Raw genomic sequence first — 14,870 nt, 5'->3', positions numbered from 1 at the left:
CACCCTACCAGGGAGGGCCCAGAGTCATGCACCCTGGGCCACCTAAGCCTGTGCCTGTCCCAGCTCCAACCAGCTGTGCTGCCTGCGTGGCCCCAGTGCTATGTGCCCTGGGATATTTTGGCCACACCCACCTCAGTTCCCGCCAGCCAGCCAAAGCCACCAGCACAGGCAGTCTATACAGGGGTAACTCTTACACTAGGCCACTCTTTCAGGACCAGGAGAAGTAGTTATTTCATCTATTTCATAGAATGAAACACAGAAAGTCAAACAAAATGAGAAAACAGAAGAAAATATTCCAAATGAAAGAATAAGACAAAACTCCAGAAAACCTAATGAAACAGAGATAAGTAATTTATCTGATAAAGAATTCAAAGTAAAGGTCATAAAAATGCTCACTGAACTTAGGAAAAGAGTAGAGGAGCAGTGAGAACTTCAATAAAGAGTTAGAAAATATATGAAAAAAAAAAATCAGAGCTGAAGAACGCAATTCAATGCAATCCCTATCAAAATACCAGTGGCATTTTCCACAGAACTAGAATAATCCTAAACTTTATATGGAACCACAAAAGGTCCTGAATAGCCAAAGCAATCTTGAGAAAGAAGAGCATAGTTGGGGATATCAGGCCCCTTGATTTCAAATGATACTACAAAGTTATAGTAATCAAAACATTATGGTACTGGCACAAAAGCAGACACAAAGATAAGTGGAACAGAATAGAGAACCCAGAAATAAATCTATGTGTATATGGTCAATTAATGTATGACAAAGGAGACAAGAATATACAATGGGGGAAATATAGTCTCTTCAATTAGGAAGTGAAATTAGGAAAACTGAACAGATATATGCCAGAAAATAAAACTGGACCACTTTCTTATATCCTATACAGAAATAAACCCAAAATGGATTAAAGACTTATGGATTTTAAGACCTAAAACCATAAAACTAGAAGAAAATATAAGCAGTAAACTCTTTGACATTGGTCTTAGCAATATTACTTTGGATATGTCTCCTTGGGCAAAGACAACGAATGCAAAAATAAACAAATGGGACTACATCAAACTAAAAAGCTTTTGTACAGCAAAAGAAACCATCAAAAAACCAAAAAGGCAACCCACTGAATGAGAGAAGATATTTGCAAATGATATATTCGATAAGGGGTTAATATCCAAAATATATAAAGAAATATACGAGTTAGAAAAAAAATCCTATTAAAAAAATAGGCAGAGTATCTAAATAGACATTTCTCCAAAGAAGACATACAGATGGCCAGCAGACCATGAAAAGATGCTCAACATCTAATCATATGGAAAAGTCAAAATCACAATGAGATACCACCTCACACCTGTCAGAATGGCTATTATCAAAAAGAAAACAAATAAGTATTGGTAAGAGTATGAAGAAAAGGAAACTCTTGTACACTATTGGCACGATTGTAATTGATGCAGCCACTATGGAAAACAGTATGGATATTCTTCAAAAAATATTAAAAATAGAACTACCATATGACCCAGCAATTCCATTTCTGGGTATTTATCCAAAGGAATCCAAAACACAAATTCAAAAAGATACATGCACCTCTTTGTTCATTGCAGCATTATTTACAATAGCCAAGATATGGATGCAACCTAAGTGTCCATTGATAGATGAATGGATAAAAAAGATGAGTGGATAAAGAAGAAGTAGTACATGTATACAGCCATTAAAAAAGGATAAAATCTTGGCATTTGTGACCACATGGATGGATCTAGAGTGAATTAAGCTAAGTGAAATAAGTCAGACAAAGACAAATAAAATACTGTATGATCTCGCTTATAGGTGGAATCTAAAGAACAAAATAAATGAACAAGCAAAACAGAAACAAACTCATAAATACAGATAACAAACTGATGGTAGCCAGATGGAAGATGGTGTGGGGAACTGGGTGAAAAGCTGAAGGGATTAAGAATTACAAATTAGCAGTTATAGAGTAGTCACAGAGCTGTAAAGTACAGCATAGGGAATATACTCAATATTATTGTAATAACTATGTATGGTGTCAGATGGGCACTAGACTTATAAAGGGGATCACTTTCTAAGTTATATAAATGTCTATGAGGCCGTATACTTGAAATTAATATAATGTTGTATGTCAACTATAATTAAAAAATAAAAAATAAAAAAACTACCATATTACATAGCAATCCCACTTTTGTGTACTTGTCCAAAGAAAACAAAACACAGTAATTCAAAAAGATATTGTTACCAAGCTGAACAAGAGTTCATCTGCCCCCACGCACAAGCTGAAAAAATGTATGAGCAGGAGTTTGCAATGGAGAAAAGAATTAGTTTATTAGGATCGACACCAGTCTGGAGAACTGGTGAGCTCGTGCTCCAAATACCCAGCTCCCAGATGGCTTGCAGACAAGAGGCTTCATAGAGCAAAAGTCAAGTTATCATGAGTAAGGGGTTTGGGGTCATCAGTCTTGATGATTGTTTAAGAGTGAGGTAATGGCAATAAATCATGATTTCAGGTCTTGAGGTCAGCTTCAGAGTTCCTCAGTCTGGTTTCATGGAAACATGGCCAGGGGGTTGTTCTGTTTTAGGGCTCAAGAACTGAAACACAACTTAGGCCATGATGTTATCTTTAACTTAATAGAGCCCGTACCTTGTGACCAAGAAAGGGCTTGGCCATCCTTTCTTGCTGCCTTAGGGAGTTATAATGTAAAGGGCCGAGAGAGAATTATAGGGCATGCTGTGAAGGAACTGAATTGAGTCCTGGGGCTACAAGTTAAATCAAAATCGTGCATTAAGTCAGAATCCTCGGTTTCAATATGTGCACCTTTATGTTCATTGCAGCATTACTTACACTAACCAGTTTATGAAACAACCTAACTATCCATTGGTAGATGAATAGATAAAGAAAATGTAGTGTGTGTGTATATGTATATATATGAATTATATATATATATATAAATATATATAATGGAATAGTATTCAGTCATAAAAAATGACGTCTTGCCATATGTGACAACATGGAGGAACCTAAGAGTATTATGCTAAGTGAAATAAGTCAGAGGAAAAACAAATACCATATGATTTCACTTGTATGTGGAATCTAAAAAAAAAAAAGAAAAAGAAAATAGAAACAGACTCATAGACATGGAGCACAAACATTTTTGCCAGAGGAAGGTGGGTGAAGAGATGGGTAAAAAGGTGAAGGGAATTAAGAGGCACAAACTTCCAGTTATAAAATAAGTTTTGGGGGATGTAATGTACAAGATAGGGAATATAGTCGATAATATTATAATAACTGTACAATTATAGGTAGTTCCTGGGCTTATCATGGTGATCACTTCATAAGGTATACAAATGTTGAATCACTATGTTGTACGCTTGAGACTAATATATCAACTATAATAAAAAAGTTAGCAAGAGAAAAGACAGAATTTTATTCACAAATGTATACAGGAGTTCACAGAAGAATGTGGCTTGAAAAGGCTGTTAGAATTTGGGACTTATATAACATATTAACGAGATGAAGAGGGAGAGCAAAGCACTTAAGAGAAAACAAGTGACTTTTAGAAAAGATAAATGGGAGATGTGATAGTTTTGTGAAATGTCTGTTTAGGTGACTTATACCTTTGTGACTTCTCTGGGTAATAGGAGCCGATCTTCTCTGGCTGCAAAATTCTCATGGAGGGGATTTATGAACATTTAATTTTTTTTTGGTGGGGGGGACTCTGCTTTTAGGCAGATAAAGGAAGTTCGGGTAAAAAAGTCACAATGGTATATTCTGGATCTCTTCCCGGCAAAGGTGGGATCTTAAAAGGATAAGGAGGAGCTAGCCATACACTCCCAAGGGTCAGAAGGTGTTCTGTTCCAGTCAGAGGAACTGAATGAGCTGAGTCCCTGGAGTGGGAGGGGCTTTCTTGCTGGAGTATAAGGAACAGGAATAGAAGTAAGAGAAGCAAGCAAAAGAGGAAGGCAGGGCTAGACCATGAGCTGGGTTTAGGGGTGTGAATGAAAAAAGCTTTCTATGGAAAGTAACCTCACGGGGTGATCTGATCATAAATTCATAACTGGGCAGGTCATGGTGAGTAGTCATGCCCCAGGCATATAACTTCTTTAGTAAAAGGCTTATTTTTGCCTTAAGCAAGGCTTGTCCCTTATATCTGTGCATCTAGGTTAACACACCTTTGAAATGCCAGAAGTAATGTCCTTCTAAGGCATAACCACCCTCAAGAGAGCACATAAACTTTACTATCCTGTAATCTAACCCTTGCCTTGCTTTCTTTCACCTCTTTACATTGCCTTCTTAATCTCAAATGCTTTAAAGAAACTGCAAAACTGTTACTCTTGGGAATACTGAGATCACGCTCCCTGGCATATATTGTTAATCTGGCTCAAATAAACTCTTGTAAAAATTCTCTGTAAGTTTGGATGTTCTTATGTTGACAGGGGGATCCTAGTATCTGTGGGATCTCTGGGATTTGTGGCGAGCTTTCTAGAGACCACGAGGCTCAGGGCTTCTTTATGAGATCTCTACTCCCAGATGAGGAAGCCCGAAGTGAATTCTCTGTGGGATCATAAATTTTCACAGCTGAAAACACTCCAAGCCATGACAGGCTCCATCTTTATTTTACAGCTGTGTCACGAAAGTCCAAGAGGTGGCTAGTCTAAGGTCACTCAGTGTGTGGATGGGGCTCAGCCTCTGCCTGTGGGGCTCTCCAGCCTTCCTCACTGTGGAGCATCCTCAACGCATACCTGGGACACAGAAGCAAAGGCCCACTCCAGCCTTCACCCGCCGAGCCGAGTGTCTGGACTGTCAGACTCAATGATGGACATAAAAAACAGGTATCTGGTGAATTCATGAGCAGACCCAGGGTGCCCTGGGTTCAGGAGGGAGATACCAATACTTCGTGTTTACCCAGGGGTCCTTGCTTCTCGAGTAATTTCATACAAATTAAACTATGTGAGTGGTGGGGCAAAAGCTCCGGCCTTACGGTGGGCAGAGCTGGGCCTGAATCCCAGCTCCACTCTTCTTGAGCATATAATCCTGGACATATTACCTCTCTTCTCTGATTCTTCATTTTCTTCAGCTGCAAAATGAATCCTGGTCTCTATGAGGTGCTAGAGAACATGTGTGTGTGCCGTACCATGTAACGTGTCTGGCACATGGCAGGTTCTGTTATGAGGTGACGATGTTCTTCCTGTCAATAGAGTGTGTCAGCAGGGCAGGTCCCATTTGGCAATGGAAGAAACAGGCAAATTGTCTACGTTCTTTTGCTGAACGGTCACCACACCTTTATGAGGTAGTGATTCTTATCTCCACTAAAAATCAGCCGAGGATGAGCAAAGTCAAGCCGCTTGCCCAGAGTTGCCAAGCACACGAGTGGCAGAGTTGGGATTCAGAACCCCTACTATGGCAGTCTGTAGGTGCTGAGTTGAAGCAAGCTCCACTGTGGTGCTGGGAGGGGTCTAGAGAAGTGAAAGATATGTGCTTTCTCCCTCCTAAATGGGCAAAGAGAAGAGTGACACTCATTGGAACTTGAAAGGACCAAGGAGGGTTGGATTGGGAGTGCAGAAGGTGCCAGATGGAGTCATAGCTACAGCCCAGCTCTGAATCCCCTAAGGAGAGGGGTAGCAGGATTACCTAAGGCTTCCACTGACTTCACTGCCTGGAAGTTACACTAAGGCTTCCTTCCAGTAACTTCTATCTTGGACATTCACCCGAGTTGCTTGCCAGGTGGGAGAAGGGGTCCTGTCATGGACATCCCAAACTTGATTCAGGGAGGGGTGTAATCCCCACTTAGTTTCTCCTTAGCTCCTTTGACTCCTTCACCAAATGCTGAGCATGTCTGAGCATCCCTGCTTCTCTGCCAAAGCCATGAGTGAACCAGGGACCAGGAGCAGGAGCTCAGAGCCAGAGGCTAGTGGTGGCCTGAAAAATATGTGCAGGAATGAATTCAGAGCCAAGGTGGATTTTTTTCTCTCTTAAAATAGTTTTATATTAAATGCCTTGTCAATAGTTTTTAAAATTGACATGTGAGACTCACTGCAACCAGTGAAAACCATTCAAAGGAAAAAAAAATTAATAAACACCCTCACCTGGCCCACAGTCCCTCCGGTGGTCAATGCTAACTATTTATGGGTCACCTTTCACAACTTTCTCTATATTCATTACTATGGACTGAATTGTGTCCTCCCCAAATTCAGATGTTGAAATCCTAACCCCTAGTCGGACTGTATTTGGAGATAATAACGGTTAAGTGAGGTCATAATGATGAGGCCTCACAGAGAAGAGGCCACTGAAGACACAGTGATAAGGCATTGGTCTACATGTCAGACAGAGAGGGCTCACCAGAAACTTGACAGCATCTTTATCTTAGACTTCTGGCCTCCAGAACTGTGGGAAAATGCATATCTGTTGTTTAAGCCACCCAGATGGTGGTATTTTATTAAGGCAGCCCTAGGAGCTGCCTTATAATGCTGCACAAAGATCTATGCACAAGGAGGAGAGGACATTTTATTTGTTGTTGATTTGAACCCAAATGAAATCATGTTAAGCTTACGTGACTCTGAAACTAGCTATTCTCATTAACATTATCTGGCTCCTTGCTCACACCCCACATCCAATTCCACTAGGACACCCTGCAGGCCCTCCCATCAAAACCTATCTGGAATCCAACTACTTCTCCCCACCTTGGCATTAGATCCATTCTCTCTCTCTGTCTCTCTCTCTGTCTCTGTCTATGTCTCTCTCTGTCTCTCTCTCTTTCTCTCTGCAGAAGGTTCTTTATTTTACTCTTCGGCCTACTGTAGTCTGTTCTCCTCACAGCAGCCAGAGGGATCTAAGTCAGGCCATGTCACTCCTCAGCTCAAAACCCTCCAGTGGCTTCCCATCCTATGCAGAGTAAAAACCAAAGTACTTACCAGCAGCTACAAGGCCTTACATGATCTGCATGCACATACACACACCCCAATTCTAACGCTCTCCTCTCTGACTTTACCTCCCATCCTTGTCCCCCTGCCACCCTGGCCTCCTTGCGGTTTCTAGATCCCACCAAGCACACTCCCAAGTCAGGGCCTTTGCATTGGCTGTTTCCTCAGTCTAGACTGCCCTTCCTCCTTATAGCCACAAAGTTCCTTCCCTCACTTCCTTCCAGACTCTATCTCCTGACCCATCTTCATTATTCTTCATAGCACCTACTTACCACCATCTGACGTATTTGTTTGTTTATGGTCTGTCTCTCCATTAAGATATAAATTCCATGAGCAACAAACCTTGTCTTTCTCCCTGCTGTATTCCTAGTACTGAGAACAGTGCTGGCTTGATAGCTGATGCTCGTAAATGTTTAATGAATGAAAGAATAAATAAATCTCTCCAAGTTAATAGATATAACAACCTTTTCAACAGTTGCCGTAATATTTGCTGATGAGTATAGATCACAATTAATTTAACCATCCCTCTATTAATGATGTTTAAGTTGCTTCCACTTTTTCCTACTTTAGACAATGTTTGTGATAAACATTTTTGCACAGTTATTCTACTATACTAGTCCTTTTATTTCTATAGGATATTTTTCCTGAAGCTGGATTGATATATCAAGAGATTGGCATATTTTAAATTTTAATCGCCATTACCAACTTTCCTTAGTCATGGTTCACAGGCAAATCCCTAAAAAGACTTCAACCATTTCCTCAAACTGGGGCCAAGGTAATATTGCCCTTTAATTAGGTAAGGGGACTTTTGTCCTGGGCCCCCACACTTTAGAGGGCTTTGCATGTCACAAATACACACACACAAAATTTATTAAAGGCCACATGGGAGGCTGCATTTATTCAGTGCTGGGCTGATGCAGTATGACCTGCAACCTTGAACGTGAATGCTTGTGACCCACACCCTAAGTCTCCACACTTCCACCTATATTCTCAAAACAAAGACTGCTGAGTCCAAATGCTGTGAAGGTTTGCGGGTTGTGCTCCTGCTGACCTTGGAGACAGTCATTGCTATCTGGGAGAAATAACTTGATTGGCTGATATGTGTAGATAATAGAAAAGACAAATGAATTTGTCACATTCCTCCTCTCAGAGAGCATGAATTCAGTAGGTCCTGGGATAACCAAATCTAGTAGTGCCAAGGGTCCATTTTCTTCTTCTTTCTTTTAATTCTAATTTGTGATTCCAGATGCATTTATGTATTAGCTCAGTGTTCACAACTGTTGCATGCAGAGTCTATCTACTGCTGTATAACACTGCTGTATAACAAACCAGACTAAAACATGGTGGCTTAAAACAACAATTTATTTACTTATAGTTCTGGGCTGGGCACAGTTGAGTGATTTTTCTGCCAAATTCTGTTGGTTCACTTATGGGCTGCAATCAGCCAGCAGCTCACTAGGGCCGAATTCACATGTTTGGCAATTATGCTGGCTGTTGGCTGGACTGCCTCGGTTCTCCAAACAGCCTTTCATCTTCTCAGCTGGAATGAGCTTTTCCACATAATGGCTGACATGTTCCCAGAGGGCAAAAGCTACAAAGCTTCTTAAGGCCTGGCCTTGGGCATTGTACAGTGTTACTTCTGTCTCATTCTATTGACTAAGGAAGCCTTAAGGGAGACCCAGATCCAAGGGTTGGAGAGTTTGGAGGAGGAGTATGGACTCTATCTCTTGATGGGAGGCATGGCAAAAATCATATTCCAGATGAGCTGGACACAGGAAGGTATGATGTGTTGGGGACCATTCTGTAGCAATATAATGCAATGTCTGAGGAACATTTTGCCATATTAAAGAATTCATATTTTTCATGCATTTATATATGTGTAATTGTAAGGTATTTGAAGTGCAATACAGATTCTTTGCTTATTTAATGGACATTAAAACCCTAGAATATTTAGTAATAATATTTAGTAAGATTTAATTAAAAAGGTCTAAAAACAAACAAATTAGCTTTATTTAAATAAACTTAAAAATTTTTAATATTCTTTTTTGTATTTTGCTTAGTAATATTAATAATTTTGAATGTTTTAGAAGAAAAACAACTTTATTTTATAAAAACTCTTAGCTCATCAAGAATGAATACAAGTTGAGTTGGAATCAATTTAGGAAATATGACAGTGGAACTTAGAAAAGAAAAAAGCCTAAAAAAGAAAAGATGTTCAAAAAGATGATCTGCTTTAATTTTTAAAAACCAGAAACACCGAAAGTGAGCAGTCTTCTGTTGAGCAGAGTTTTCATAGAATTTGTGAGAGAACTTCACAAATTCTTTACTTAATGAAATTTTAATTGCTAATAAACACTGAAAATGAGCAAGAAAATTATTCTTATCAAATTCATGACTTCAACAGGTTGAATGAAATCTCTGCAGATTTATATTTTTATTAAATGATTTAATTACAGATGCAGAGATAAGGATGAATATGGTCTCCATTTGCACTTGTGAGGCTTAGGGGCTGTGAAAATGCGCTCATCAGCCTCTTTCTCCCAGAGTCTGCTTTGAGAGTAGGCAGGAGAACAGGGCGGAGTCATTCTGGGAAACTGGTGCCTTGTCATATTTTTCAGAAGGGATGGGCCTCCTAGGACACTTTGGGCCCTTGGCAGGACTGGAGAAAGAGCCACAGAGAGTGCTCAGTCATGACAGTCTCCCTGAGTCCTGCCAGAGCAACCCCATGGGTCTACAAATAGAATATAGTGAAAAGCCTCCCTGCCATTCTGTCTCCCAGCCACCAAGTTCACCTTTTGCAGGAAACCAGCATGACCTGTTTCTTTTGTAAACTTTTAAAGATATTTCATGCACATAAAAGCATTCACATGAATGGACTTAAAAAAAAAAAAATGAATAGAAGCATGTTAAAAATCACTACCTAGCATCTTGCCTTTTTCACTTAATATAATCATTTATTCAATAAATACTTACTGAGCACCTACTATGTGCCAAGTCCTTTTTTGGCACTTGGAATTTGGGAATGAACAAAGCAGTTATATTCCTTGCCCTCATGGAGCTTACATTTTTGTGAGAAATAAATAAACACATAAATAAATAGAAATAAGTAGTAAATGCTATGGAGAAAAGCAGGGTAAGGGGATAAGAAGTATGTGTATGTATGTTGGTGTGTCTGTGCAGGGGATGGGGGCTTGTTGCTATTTTACAGAGAGTGGTCAGTGAAAGCCTTGCTGATTAAGTTATATTTGAGCCAAGGCCCGGAAGAAAGTGAGGGAGGGAACCATGCAGATGTCTGGAGTTGAATATTCACAGCAAAGGGAACATCCCACACCCAGGCCTTGAGGGAGGAAAGTATTCCATATAAGGAACAACATGCCAGCCATTATAGCTGGACTGAGCTAATGTATCTCAGTGATATTCTGTAACATGAGAACTTTCTAATTCTTTTTTACTCCCGCATCTAGTTCTACTGTATGTCTGTACCATAGTTTAAGCAGTTTCCCATTGAAGGAAATTTAAGAGACTTCTGGTCTCTTGTGATTGCAATGAATAGCTTTATCAGGTGGCCCTTTGCACATTAATCTGTAGAATTAATTCCTAGAAGTGGAACTGCTAAGTCATGAGGGTGTTTGTTTTTTTTTTTAATATATTTTGCCAAATTATAATCAAAAAAGTTGTACTAGCTTTGTCCCACCCTCTCCCCTCTACCCTGCCAATTTTTTATTTATTTTTTTTTTTTTTTTTTGTCATTCAACAAATATTTATTGAACACATACCAGGGACCAGGTAAGTGTGAGGGCTGAAAATTGGAACAGAAATCACTTGCAAACATCTCCTGAATCACAAAATGAATAAACAGAGCCAGACCAAGCTATGAGGTGTTTCATACATGATCAAAACTCAAGTAACTCAGTTTATTCAGACCCATAATTCCAAGATAAGACCACTGATATTTTCATTAATTCTCTAGTTTATAAAATCTAACCAATCCTTGCAAAGAGTACCATATGTCTAAATACCATCTATGACAAAATGCACTTGACAATTAAGGAGATCATTTTACTTAGGCTAGTGTAATAGGAGAAACGTTCATTAATGAGGAAGTTCTCAAAGAAGAGGAAGAAAACTTACAGGTTTTTAAAACAAGAGAGTTGTCGTGGAAGGATATAGGTGGGTGTTGTCTTGGAAACAGGAGGGCGAAGTGGTCCTTAATGGTTAACCTTTTCTCTTCACACTAAAGGTTGGGAAGATTTCTTAACGGTTAAAAAAAAAAAAAATACTATCTCAGTTATTTCCTCTTCATAACAGCTTGAGATATAATTTATATAATATACAATTAACTAATTTAAAGTGTACAATTCACTGGTTTTTGGTATATTCACAAAGCTGTGCCACTATCACCATGATCTATTTTAGAACATTTTCAACACCTCAAAAATGAACCCTATACCCATTAACAGACACTCCCTATTTCCCAGTCCTAGGAAACCACTCATTTACTTTCTGCTTCTATAGATTTGCCTGTTCCAGATGTTTCATGTAAATGGAATGACACAATATGTGGTCTTTTGCGACTGGCTTTTTTCACTTAGCACAATGTTTTTAAGGTTCATCTATATTGTAGCATGCATGAGTACTTCATTTGTTTTTATTGTTGAATAATATTCCATTGTATAATATATTTGATTTATCGGCTTATCATTTGTTGGACATTTGGATTGTTTTTACTTTGGGGCTATTATGAGTAATGCTGCTTTGACCATTCCAGTACAAGTTTTTGTGTGAACATATGTTTTCAATTATTTTGCCTATATATCTAGGGGTGGAATTGCTGGTCTAACAGTAACTATATTTAACCTTTTGAGGAACTGTTTTCCACAGTGGTTGTATCATTTTACATTCCCACCAGCAATCTAGGAAGGTTCCAGTTTCTCCACATCCTTGATAACACTTGTAGATTTTTTTTTTTTATTACAACTATCCTAGTAAGCATGAAGTAGGACCTCATTGTGGTTTTGATTGGCATTTCTCTAATGACTAATGATGTCGAACATCTTTTTATATGCATGTTTATCTCAATATAGTTTTAATTTGCATATCTCTTTATGAGTACGGTTAGGCATCCTTATGTTTAAAACCCTTTATATGTTCTTTCCTATGAATTGTTTATGTCTTTTGTTTGCCTTTCTTTGGGGATGTTATTTTTCTTTTCTTGTTTTCTTTCTTTTTTTATGGACTTTTTCAAAGAACCAGCTAATAGATTTATTTATTAGTGCTATAGTTTTTATGTTTTCTAGTTCATTCACTTTGCCTTTATTAATTCCTTCCTCTTATTTTCCTTAGACATAATATTCTTTTTCTCCTAACTTTCTTGAGTTTTATGTGTGATTTATTTTATTTTTTACTTTTTCTAAAGTGTTTTTGAAAATAATATCTCCCCCCGAGAACTGTTTTAGTTATATTATTTGAGTTTTGATATACACAGTTTTTATTACCATTATTGTCTAGATATTCTACAGTTTCTTTCTTCTTCTTCTTCTTCTTCTTTCTTTTTGAAACATGTATTAATTAAGGGAGAGTTATAAATGTCCAAGTGGTAAGGTAAGATAACTCATCACCTGGGAGACTCTTAACTGCTTAATAAGATGTAACCACAAACAGATGTCACTTCTTTAAGTCAGCTTTTCTTTGATTCGAGCAGACTTTGACTAGCATGATGGCATCGTGACTCGCTTGCTTTTTCACTTTTATCCTTCCACCTTTGTACGCCCACTCCCTTAATCGTTAAGCCTTAGGACATAAGGTTATAGTCAGCGTCAAACCTTTTAAAAATAAAGACTATAGATCATGAGGACAATAAGTTTCAGTTAAACCAAGGATAACATCTTGGTTTTAGTTATGTTTCAGTCCTAGACCCACTAAGGAGGAACACCTCGTAGTCAGGGGACGGGATGGTGGCCAGATTTTTGAGCGGTAGCTCACCCGTGTCTCCAGGACTTGCAACTCTCTAAAATAAATCTTTACTTTCTTGGCTGCAAAACCTGTATATATCTCATTGGACTTAGATGCACGCAGGCAGATGGACCCCTTTGCTCCAGTAACAAAGACAACTCCTCATCTTCACATAAATAATTTGCCTCCCACACCCCAAAACCCCAAATTTCTCTTTGTTTTTTTTAGCCTAAGATGGAATATAAACCTCAATCATCTGGCTGCCTCCTTGAGTCTCATATCTTTGTAAAACTCCCATGTATGAACCTAAGGGGGTAAAAAGAAAAAGATTTTTTTCTCCCCTATAATTACATTACTTTTAGATTTTATTGAAGTTTCTTCGTGACCTAATTATGGTAGAGTCAATTAATTTTGAAAATGTTCCATAGATCCAAAAAAATAAAATTTTAGTTGCAGATTATAAATTTGATATATATCAATATAAATATTGATATATAAATATAAAAATTTGTTATTTAGGTTTTATCTAATGACTATGGCATAAAAATGTAAATTAATCTCCCTTATTGATATGTTTCTATTTCACTTTGTATTTACTCGAGATTTTGCTTTATTAGTATATATTTGTTACATAGATATTAATAAGATATCTATCTGTGGTTGTGAATTTCACAACCATATTATTTAATAACCTTATGTCATTTACTGATTTTTGGGCAGAATTTACCCATCTAGTAAAATAATCTCTGCTAAACTATTACACTTGCTTAGTAAAACCCTTTTTCTCATCCTTTTGTTTTCAAACTTCCTTAATTATTTTGTTTTATCATTAGGTTTTACTTTGCGATCTAATATGAGTCTTAGGTGAATTTGGCTCAGTAAAACTTATTGATATGACAATTACATTTGGGCCTATTGTCTTTGTTTTATTTCTGTGTTTGTGTTTTTAGTGATAATTGGGAAGGTTTGTATTTTTTTCTAGTAGTTACCTCTGTAGTGTTAGACAACAAAATTCAGCTGAATAAATTTAAAGATCTAATTAGCTTTATTAAGCAATTCCTGAATTAAGCAGCATCCCATCTTGCAACTGGAAGTGCACTCCCAGGGGTTGTACGAAATAGAAGGTTTTTATAGGAAGAAAGAGGGAGAGACTAAGAAGTTAAAAGAATGGATTATTTTAGGAAAGGAAACCTTCTTTTAAGGACAAGAGTCTCCAACCCCTCTGGTATCTATCGGTAACCTGTTAGGAGCTGGGCCGCACAGTAGGAGGTGAGTGGCTGGCGGGCAAGCCAGCAAAGCTTCATCTGTATATTTGGAGTCATTCCCCAGGACTAGCATCACCACCTCGGCTCCACCTCAGATCATTAGACATTAGATTCCCATAGGAGCACCGTTCCTTGGTGCCAAAAACGTTGGAGACATCTGCCTTAGCGGAAGGCAGAGAGTCTTATCAGGCAGATTACCTCACTAGTATTACTCAGGAAATTCCAGACTGGTCTAAAATTTCACTCCTGGGAAAGGCTGAAACGGCAATTAGCTTATTAAATTTTGGTTTGGTGATGTGGCTTAGCAAAAGTGACTCCATTTTGGTCTGTTGTTTCTTTTTCTTTTTAACAGAAGCCTTGTTAAAAAATAATTTTCAGTGCTTGCTTCGGCAGTACATATACTAAAATAGGAATGATACAGAGATTAGCCTGGCCCCATGAAAGGATGACACAAATTCGTGAGGTGTTCCATATTTTAAAAACATTTTTTTCCAGAAAAAAGTAAAAGCATGACTCTCACTAGAACAGATACAAGAATGAACATGTTTTAAAGATTTTATTTTACTCATTAATTAGTGAGGGGACTAGATAGGTGTTATTTAACAGGTTCAGAGGAAAAGTCAAAGAAACACATTTAAATGGAATAAAGAGATTGAATTACAAATGGAGGTAAAACTGGTTTTTGCAAAGGGGGAAGGAAGTCAAAAGAAAGTCTACCAAACAATATAGAT

The 14,870-nt window shown here is 38.1% G+C and overlaps 1 pseudogene; it reads left to right on the top strand.

The window, feature by feature from the left end:
- The first annotated feature begins 14,516 nt into the window (after nt 1-14,516).
- LOC111733517 lies at nt 14,517-14,617 on the top strand (annotated as a pseudogene).
- The last annotated feature ends 253 nt before the right edge of the window (nt 14,618-14,870 follow it).

This window comes from Pteropus vampyrus, unplaced genomic scaffold, assembly GCF_000151845.1.
Source record: "Pteropus vampyrus isolate Shadow unplaced genomic scaffold, Pvam_2.0 Scaffold571, whole genome shotgun sequence".
Lineage (NCBI taxonomy): Eukaryota > Metazoa > Chordata > Mammalia > Chiroptera > Pteropodidae > Pteropus > Pteropus vampyrus.
This window is presented reverse-complemented; position numbering and strand designations above follow the sequence as displayed.